The following is a 9,353-nucleotide window of genomic DNA, read 5'->3' as shown; positions in this document are numbered from 1 at the left end:
GGATGGGCAGAACGTGGGTCAGCCAGCTATGTTAGGGTCAGCCAGACGTTGGGGTCAGCCAGCCATGTTTGGGTTGAATTAAGAACACTTGCTGTTCTTCACATCCCAAGACAGATATTGGAATTTTAACTTTCCTCCTTGCAGCCTCTTTATGTTTTAAAAGTTCATTTCACCTTCAAGTGAGACTTCCCTGAGGATCTATTTTCTCATTCTCCCTTTTCATTGCATGTCCTTTGGTAGCTCCTATTCCACACCTGTGGTGTTTAGACTTCATATTTCCACTTGTATTTGCCACCAACATGTTGTTTGTGTAAAAATTAATATACTACATGTGTCCAAGGAAACTGATCAGGAGGAAACAAGAAGTCTGACTGATGGGAAAACCCACAAATGTTTTCGTTAATGTTTCTCCCTGTTTTGTGCAGCAGATAGTGCCTACATGAATGCATTGAACATAAGATATTCATGTTCTAGGACATCAAATATAAAGGCAAGACTGACAATTTCAGCAACTTTAGGTCAGGTCAAAGGATGCTTAAACCCTTCCATGGCTCAAGCTCTCTTACAATTGTCAGTACATTGCACTGGAACCATTGTATCTGTGTTGTAACACCCACACCACCAACAAGTATGGGGGCATTTTGTGATGGTTCTTTGCTGCCTCCTGGGTTGGGATTTTCTGGCCTAAGCATACTAACATCAGTATGATCCCACTGCATTATACACACACACATACAAATTCAGACCGCCTTTGAAGTAATCAGTTTTCCAGGCTACTTGCTTGATCAGAACTCTTCTCCCTTATAATTGAGCTTCACAGTCAATGATACAATCATTTCAACCATAAAATACATATTTACTGACATCCACTATTACATGGCCTAGGACTAGGTGCCACTAGAGCATAATCTCATCCTATATTGGCAGCAAAGATGTCCAGGGATCATCCTGGGGAGGTACAGCTTGGCACTTCCCCATGGAGGGGGGACCCAGCTACAGCCCAGGCCATGCCTACATCCCACTGGACATAGATGAAGATGGGGACATGAGGGGACTGTGGTAGTCCCTGAAGCCTGTATGGGGATGTGAAATTCTGAGATTTGAAGACTGAATCATACTCTCTCCAATACCAAGTTCCTCTTCTGTGATCTGGGTGATTCACAGGAGCTTTTTCAGAAGCAAATGCTATAGCCAGATGCATGGATTATATGACTTTTATGTTGGTCTGCAATTGTTTATGAGCTCTAGTATTTTCATTGGGGGAAATTAACTTTTGAAATAAAACCAATAAAAACAAAGTTTCCTATTCTGACACCAGAATAGGATCCATGAGAGCAGGTCAAAGTGGTCATGCAATTCTTAAAGAACCATTATGGTGGACCGATTGCTCTCAATGGGTGCTGGCAAGGTTGTCAGCTCTGTAGCTTATGCATTTGGACTGGTCATCCTAGACCTCCATTAGGAGCTCTCATTGTCCTTGTTAACATTTACAGTTATGGTCATTCATGCTCCCAAACAAGAGGACACAGAGACATGAAGTGAAATGTCTTGTGAGGTGATCCACATTGTGTGATTGCTGCAATACTTGTGGTCATTGTAGTCCTGATATTAATCTCTTTGTTGGAACTTCAGCATGAAAACAAGCATTCTTGTTACATAACCATTTGCTCTGTAAGTGGAGTGCTTTTAGTTGGCTATGTTAAAGGCCTGGGCATTACTTTAAAGAACTTTCTGCTGCAAAGCCTCAGCTGAGACATCCTTTGGCTTGGATTCTGCTGCTAATCCTCATAGCCGGTGTAAGCACACATTAATTAGCTAAACAGGGCCCTGGACATATTGAACTCATATACAGAAACTCCAATGGATTATATACTCTTTATAGTGCCAGTTTTAATTTGCTCATCCCGTCTTCTTAAGGAGGGGCAAGATATGCCTTTTGATGACATCAATGATACTCTGATTGGCTTCCTTAAAATCATGTTGGGATGATGATTACATGCCTTTAAAGATATCTGATTAGTCTGGCAAGACAGCCTATGTCATTTTGATAAGTTGAAAAAACAATAGGTGTATTCTCTCTAACATTCTTAATATCGCTAATATTCTTAACAGCAATGAATAAAGTTTCACCTGAGAAATTGAACAGCTAACTGATGAAAGTACCTCCCAAAGAAATAGAGGTCTGACAGGTTTTTGAGAAACAAATTCAATTAAAATATTATTCTGTAATTCTGCTGCAAAATGAGTTTGAATTGCAAAATGTGTCTAAAAGTGACATGTCCTCTTAAATGATATTATCTAGAGACAATCTATTTAAGATTTTACTAATTTGAATCAAGAAAAATTAATGTTCTCATATTTAAATTATAGACGTTAACTAAAAAGACTTTAGTATGTGGCTGCTTTCTATTTTTAGTAACATTGTGTTATTGCATATGTATTTTAAGTCTTGATTCCTCCATGAAGACCTAATGTATTAATGCCAATTTTTACATGTAAAAATTAAATGCCCAATTTCTTTATTGTCGAAAATACAAAGATAGATCTCTGCACAGTGGTATTGGTCAAGCCAAATAAGAGTAGATTTTTTCCCCAAAATATTGTTGCAAACTTTTGTTTGTTTGGGAAAATTAATTTGGGAGGATTTCTGATAGGTTGAGTGGGTTATCAAACTTGGTAATAATGTTTTGGTTGGTTTGTGACTATAATGAAGAGACCAATTGTCCTTTTGACTCAGAGATGAATTTACCAAAGAGCGTTGAGTGGCTCCCATTTGAAGTTAAGGATTATGAGATGTTTACTTACATCTGTTTAAGAACAGGATGGGAGAGCTATGAGAAGTTGTATTTTTAAGAAAATAAAACCTTTTTTTTTCTTGCAAACAATACCAGAGTGAAATTATTCTAAGATCACATCTCTTAGACAGAGAATCTTAAGTGCTTTTTATTGTCTAGGTTTAAAAAGAAAAAAATCATACACACCCAACATTCCTCCCTATGCCTAAGAGATTAATTTCTCACCACATTGGGTGATATCAGCGAAGTCATTCTGGGGTTAATAAAAAAGTTTAATGCAAGGGATATATGATCTGGGAACACTGTATATACATGTCACAATTAACTAAGAAGTGTTTTCTTTATGCATAAATAACATAAGTAACTGAGCTGTCCATTAAAAACGTAGGAAAAAAGTAGCCTGGAAACTTGGCAAGTCTGACTTACAAAGAGTTGATGTTAGTTACTTCATTATTAGTACATTTATCTGTTAAGGAAATCAAAAGGAATTCTGTCTGAATATATCTATTTTTATGTTTATTGGTGGTAAAAATGGACCTAAATGGGCTTCCATTTTTCATCTCAAAGTTTGTTGTAGCCCTAGCCGGTTTGGCTCAGTGGATAGAGCATCAGCCTGAGGACTCAAGGGTCCCAGGTTCGATTCTGGTCAAGGGCATGTGCCTTGGTTGTGGGCACATCCCCAGTGGAGAGTGTGCAGGAGGCAGCTGATCGATGTTTCTCTCTCATCGATGTTTCTAACTCTTTATCCCTCTCCCTTCCTCTCTGTAAAAAATCAATAAAATATATTTTTTAAAAAGTTTGTTGTAGAAACTAAATAAAATAATACATGAATAGTGCCTGGTAAGCCCTTCCTATATCCCCCCCAAAATCCTTTTAAAACTATGAAATATTATTAACTGTGTATTAGAAAATGACTTATCAGTATAAGCTTTAAGTAAATCACAATATGAGCAAAGAATTCATAGACTCTTGAAATTTGGGGCTAGAAAGGTTTTCAGAACTCTTTTCAAGATGGAGGAAGTGAAACCCAGGGCACTTCCGTGAGTCACGCAACATCATTCACCGAGAGTGGCAGAGATGGGCTAGAACCTAACCTGAACCCCCAGCCTAACTCTTGCTAATCATTACTTAATGAAGGGTGGGCTACAAACAACTTTTCCAGAGTCAAAACCACCACATCCATTGGAAAAGAACTGTTTTAAAAGAGACATATAGCAATTTCCTCACAAAATTCTTACGAATGACATCTTATAGCTTAAAAGTATTAGCACACAATCTTTCTTGCCACCAAAATTAAATTATTTTTTTCTTATGGATGGCTATTAACATATTTGGAAATAAATGTTAGGAGTAGATTTATAACATCATTGAGTGTTTTTTTTAAATAAAAAGAGGAAAACATTTCTATATTTGGCTATATCAAACATAAAATTTCAGACTAGCAGAAGAAGATGTCACAAATAAGAATTTTTTTTTTAAATGAGACAATGTATAGGCTACATAACAAGCAGTAGATTGATATGTAACTTAACATATAACAGGCTGTTACAAATCACCAGCAGAAAACAAGTGAGGCATGTTACAAGCATGTCTCAGTTAAGGAAACACACATAACCATGAAGCAGAAGGAAAGAGTCTCAACCCCTCATATTTAAAGAATCACATTTTAAAACAATGAGATATACAGTGACCTCAGAGATTACTGAAGATTAAAAAGAGTAAAAATATCCCACACTTTGGATACAGTGTGGGAAAAGGGACCCTTTCGTATATGCTGTTGCTGTGAGCCTGGTATTGACATAACTTTCCTGGAGGGCAATTTGACAATTTTGATGACATTTCTATGAAAAATGCTATGAAATTGTTGACCCAGAAATGCCATTGTCATGAAATTTTCTTATAAAAATACTCACTCAAGTGCCTAAAGATATTTTTACAAAGATGTACATTGCAGGCTGAGTTATAATACCCAAAACTGGGAAACCAACAAAATGTTTACTCATCAATGAATAGTCTAAAAATAGAGGAACAGTGCACTCCTATGATACACTCTGCTGTTTAAAAAGATGAGGTTGCTCTAAATGCACTACCTGGAAAAGTGCCAATGACACATTAAGTGAAAAAGCAAGTTATAAAGCAATATGTATGGAATGATCCTATTTCGTAGAAGTGGGGGAGGGGTCAATAGATGTTTGAATATACATGGAAGAAATTCTTACTCAATATCCTGAGTTCCAAGTGACAGAACTGAGCAGAAACAAGCATAAGCCAAAGCGGGTGGGATGGTTTGGCTCAAGTCACTGGGAACCCATAGGTGGAGTTGGCCCAAGCCAGCGGTTCTCAACCTGTGGGTCAAGACCCCTTTGGGGGTTGAACGACCCTTTCACAGGGGTCGCCTAAGACCATCCTGCATATCAGATATTTACATTACGATTCATAACAGTAGCAAAATTACAGTTATGAAGTAGCAACGACAATAATTTTATGGTTGGGGGTCACAACATGAGGAACTGTATTTAAAGGGCCAGAAGGTTGAGAACCACTGGCCCAAGCGGTAGCTAGATCAGGGGCTCAGGCAGTGTCCTCAGAGTGTCTCTCCACTGACTGCCTCCCTCCGTGTTTTGTCCTCATTTTTCATTCCAGAGAGCCTCCTCCTTCATGTAGCTAAAAAAATAGAGCCACTGGTAAGCTAAGTTCACATCTTCCTAATGGAATGACCTGCAAGAACAAGACAGAATTCCCTGCTAGCACTGGCAGGAACCCCAGGTTTCAAGCCAATTAGGGATCCAGCCCTTCCATGAAGCCGTGGCTGGGCCAGGGCCAGGGCTCATTCTCAAAGGCAGGCCAGGCTCCTGATTCTATCACTGGGAGTGGAGGGGGCACAGAGTGGGGGCTGGTGGTTCCCCAGAGGAAGGGATTCTGGTAAACAACCTGTCTACCACACCCTGGCCATCTTTAATAACAACTTTAGGGAGTGGGCTATTATTGTAATGGAAAAATGCAAAGGTTAGAACTGCAGAAAATGAGATAAAACCAACCAACCAACAAACAAACAAAAACAGCAAACCAGGAGTCCTACCTCACCTCTGATCTTATTTTACAAGATATTTTATTTTAAAAGATTTTTAATTGGTTTTTAGAGAGAGAGGAAGGGAGAGGGAGAAAGAGAGAGGAACATCAATTGGCTGCCTCCTACACGCCCCTTACTGGGGATGGACCCTGAAACCTGGGCATCTGCCCCGACCGAGAATTGAACTGGCAACCCTTCAGTGCACAGGTCGTGCAACCAGCTGAGCCACACCGGCCAGGACATTTTACAAGATATTTTAAAAGATAAAGTCTTGACAATGGCATTCCTGGGTGTTGGGGCTCAGGCAATGTCTTTAAAGGGTGCAGCTTTCAAGATTGAGAAGAACAAAGAACACACACACACACTTTTTCATTATTTGGCCAAATTGTGGCCAATGTCTTTCTTGGCAACAAACTGGTTAATTTCTCCTGGAAAGATACTGGGAGAGGAATTTTTATTGAAGAAGCTGATTCAATCTTTGTGTGTGTATGAGTGAGCAGAGACTCTTAGATTTGGTGAGATAAGTGGAGGGAGTGCACAGGCCTGGGTTTAGTGCTGAGATGGCTCTGTGTGAGCTTGTCCTGGAGCCCCCCTCCAGGCAGGAGGACTGGAGGCAGGGTCAGCTCCTGGCTCTGCTGCAGCCCCCAGGGCTTCTGATAGCTTCTGAACAGGCTGTGAACAACCCCAGGATAGATCTTTCCCTCCAGAGAGCAGTTAGCGCACTCTCTGTCACACTCAGGGCTGACTGCCTTCCACCCCCTTCCCGCCCCCCCCCCCCCCCCCCCCATATAGGCATGTCAAAGAGGAACAGGAATGCAAGACCTAGCAGTTAAACTCATTAGTTTGGACTCCACATATCCAGCATTGGAGATCATCAAGTAAGAATTATAATGAAGTTCCTGTATTTTTTACCGCTCAATAAAAGATTTATTTTGCAAATTACAGGCTAAATAAAATTGCAGAGGAATGGGAAAAGCTGCTTTTCAAGAACCCTTCACTATTTCAAAAGCATCAATCAACAGGTAGTCAGGTGATAAACCAATGACTAATTATAAATCACTGCTGTCTATTTAATTAAGTTTTTTAAAAATTCTCTTCTACTGGACACATTGTAGCCTGGTTTCTAGTTATTTTATATTGCCTCAAAAGTAATTAAACAAGGAATAATTCAGAATATTTTACTAGCCCTGGTCTGGCAGTTAGAGTGTCATCCCAATATGCCCAGGTTTTGAGTTTGATCTCCGGTCGGGACACATACAAGAACCAACTAATGAGTACATAAATAAATGGAACAACAAATTGATGTTTTTTTCCTCTCTCCCCCTTCCTCTCTCTTTCTCTCTCTCTCTCTCAAATCAATAAATAACTTAAAAAATATATATATATTGCCAGTTCAGATTATTGGAGAGGTTTTTTTGTTTATTTGTTTGTTTGGTTGGTTGGTTGGTTGGTTGGTTTGGTGTGGTTAATCCTCACTCGAGGATATTTTTTCCCATTGATTTTTTAGAAAGAGTGGAAGGGAAGGAGGAGAGAGAGAAACAGAGACAGAGAGAGAATGAAAAATATCAATGTGAGAGAGACATCTCGATTGTTTGCCTCCCATGGCCGGGAATAGAACCTGCAACCCAGGCACATGCCCTTGACCCAGAATGAAACCCAAGACCCTCCGGTTTAAAAGCCAACACTCTAAACACGTAGCCACACAAGCCAAGGCAAGGAGGGATTTTATTATAGTGTGGCTAAGACTAGTTTTCAAATGTTATATCTGGCATAGTTATAGGGGTTAAGACTTTTGAGTCAGACAGCTCCAGTTCAAGTTCAGGTTCTATCATTTAAGGCTGCCTTGGGCAAGTTGCTTGACCTTCTGAGCCTCAGTTTTTCTCATCTGTGTAATGAGTTAATAACACTCATCTTATGAAATTGCTGTGAGGATTCAGTGGGAAAATTGGCACATAGTGATCCATCAATAAACATTAGCTTTTAATCTTTCTAGGCACATTCTGTGTTTTAAATGTGCCTGGCTCCTTTAGGTCCCCAGGGCATTTTCTGTTAAAAATTTTGGTCTAAAGAGAACAGAATAGGACTGGTCCTAAATATGCATCTGCCAAGTGATCAACTGAACACTCCTTTTTTCAGTATAAGAGATCAAGTAATATCTAAAGGGAAACAAAATCTATCATTCTGAATCAGTCAACTTCTCAGTTCATTGGTTTTTGCAGGATCTATGGGTTCTTTTATTAACAATCCATAGATCCTGCAACCTTGCCTACTATCTAACTTTCCATTAACAAACAAATAAACAAAACTCTTTTCATTGAAAGAGTTAAGCAGTATTTGGACTTAGTCAACCTTGGAGGAGTCCACCAGCATAGGTTGTTCCCGTTTCAACAACATCCCAGTGTATGGCATACACAGGCAGTGTTTACCCACAGGCAACACTGAGTGATGAGCTAGGAATTCATGAAGCAGATTGAGCAACTCATAAAGTAGAATGAGTGGCAGTTAGGGGTGATCAGGCTGGCAGGGGGGCAGTTAGGAGCGATCAGGCAGGCAGGCAGGTGAGCAGTTAGGAGCCATCAGTCCAGATTGTGAGAGGGATGTCCGACTGTCGGTTTAGGCCTGATCCCCAGGATCAGGCCTAAACCGGCAGTCGGACATCCCCTGAGGAGTCCCAGATTGGAAAAGGTGCAGGCTGGGCTGAGGGTAACCCCTCCCCATGCCAAATTTTGTGTACCAGGCCTCTAGTATAATGATATTTGGCCATGGACTGAAATAGAATATATGGTTGACATATTGCAGTTTCTGTATTGTCTTCTAAACCATGTGTATCAGTTTGAGTCAAAATAGCATAGTGTTTGTGTTAGGCAGATCTGAACTTGTGTCATGGTGCTGCCACTTACTCCCAATGTGATTTGGTGCTTCATCTCTTAATCATTTAATCTCTCTATGACTCAATTTCCTCAACTGAAAAATAGACTTAATTTGGTATTCACTTCAAAGAGCAATTGAGATAAGGACTCAATGTGATTAGCTATTGCTAATAATATAGATATTAATAAAAATAATAACAGCAACTATTTTGCATACCTGCTACACGCAAGCTAAAGTACTGTCCTAAAGACAAATGGCAGATGGAACATATTGAACCCATTCAATTCAAATATGCTTCAAGAGAAATGAGGAATAATGACAGACAGTATGCTGATGCAGATCAAAGCAAATCTCAGTAGAATTTTTAGGGGAATTGGGGCAGTAGGATTATAGTGGAAATAGAATTGGAGTTGGAAAGTCTATTTACCAGTTTTCAACATACTAATGAAAAGAAAATAACTTCTCTTCTCTGTACTTCTATTTTCTTTAATACCCTAGAGAAATTCTATTAGTATTGGTCTTTGAGGTCAATGATAGATTACCTAAATTTTTTACAACAAAAGTAAAATATGTGTAAAGTAAATTGTTTTAAATAGTTCTGAATGAGTTCTGTGCTT

At 39.4% G+C, this 9,353-nt stretch overlaps 1 pseudogene; it reads left to right on the top strand.

Annotated features, from left to right (window-relative positions):
• Window positions 1–1,328: 1,328 nt before the first annotated feature.
• LOC139015997 (magnesium transporter NIPA2 pseudogene) lies at window positions 1,329–1,989 on the top strand (annotated as a pseudogene).
• The last annotated feature ends 7,364 nt before the right edge of the window (window positions 1,990–9,353 follow it).

This window comes from Myotis yumanensis, unplaced genomic scaffold (assembly GCF_028538775.1).
Source record: "Myotis yumanensis isolate MYYU_CA2020_CCGP unplaced genomic scaffold, mMyoYum1.0.hap1 SCAF_9, whole genome shotgun sequence".
Lineage (NCBI taxonomy): Eukaryota > Metazoa > Chordata > Mammalia > Chiroptera > Vespertilionidae > Myotis > Myotis yumanensis.
The sequence above is the reverse complement of the archived record's forward strand: the minus strand, read 5'-3'. Positions and strand labels throughout refer to the sequence as shown.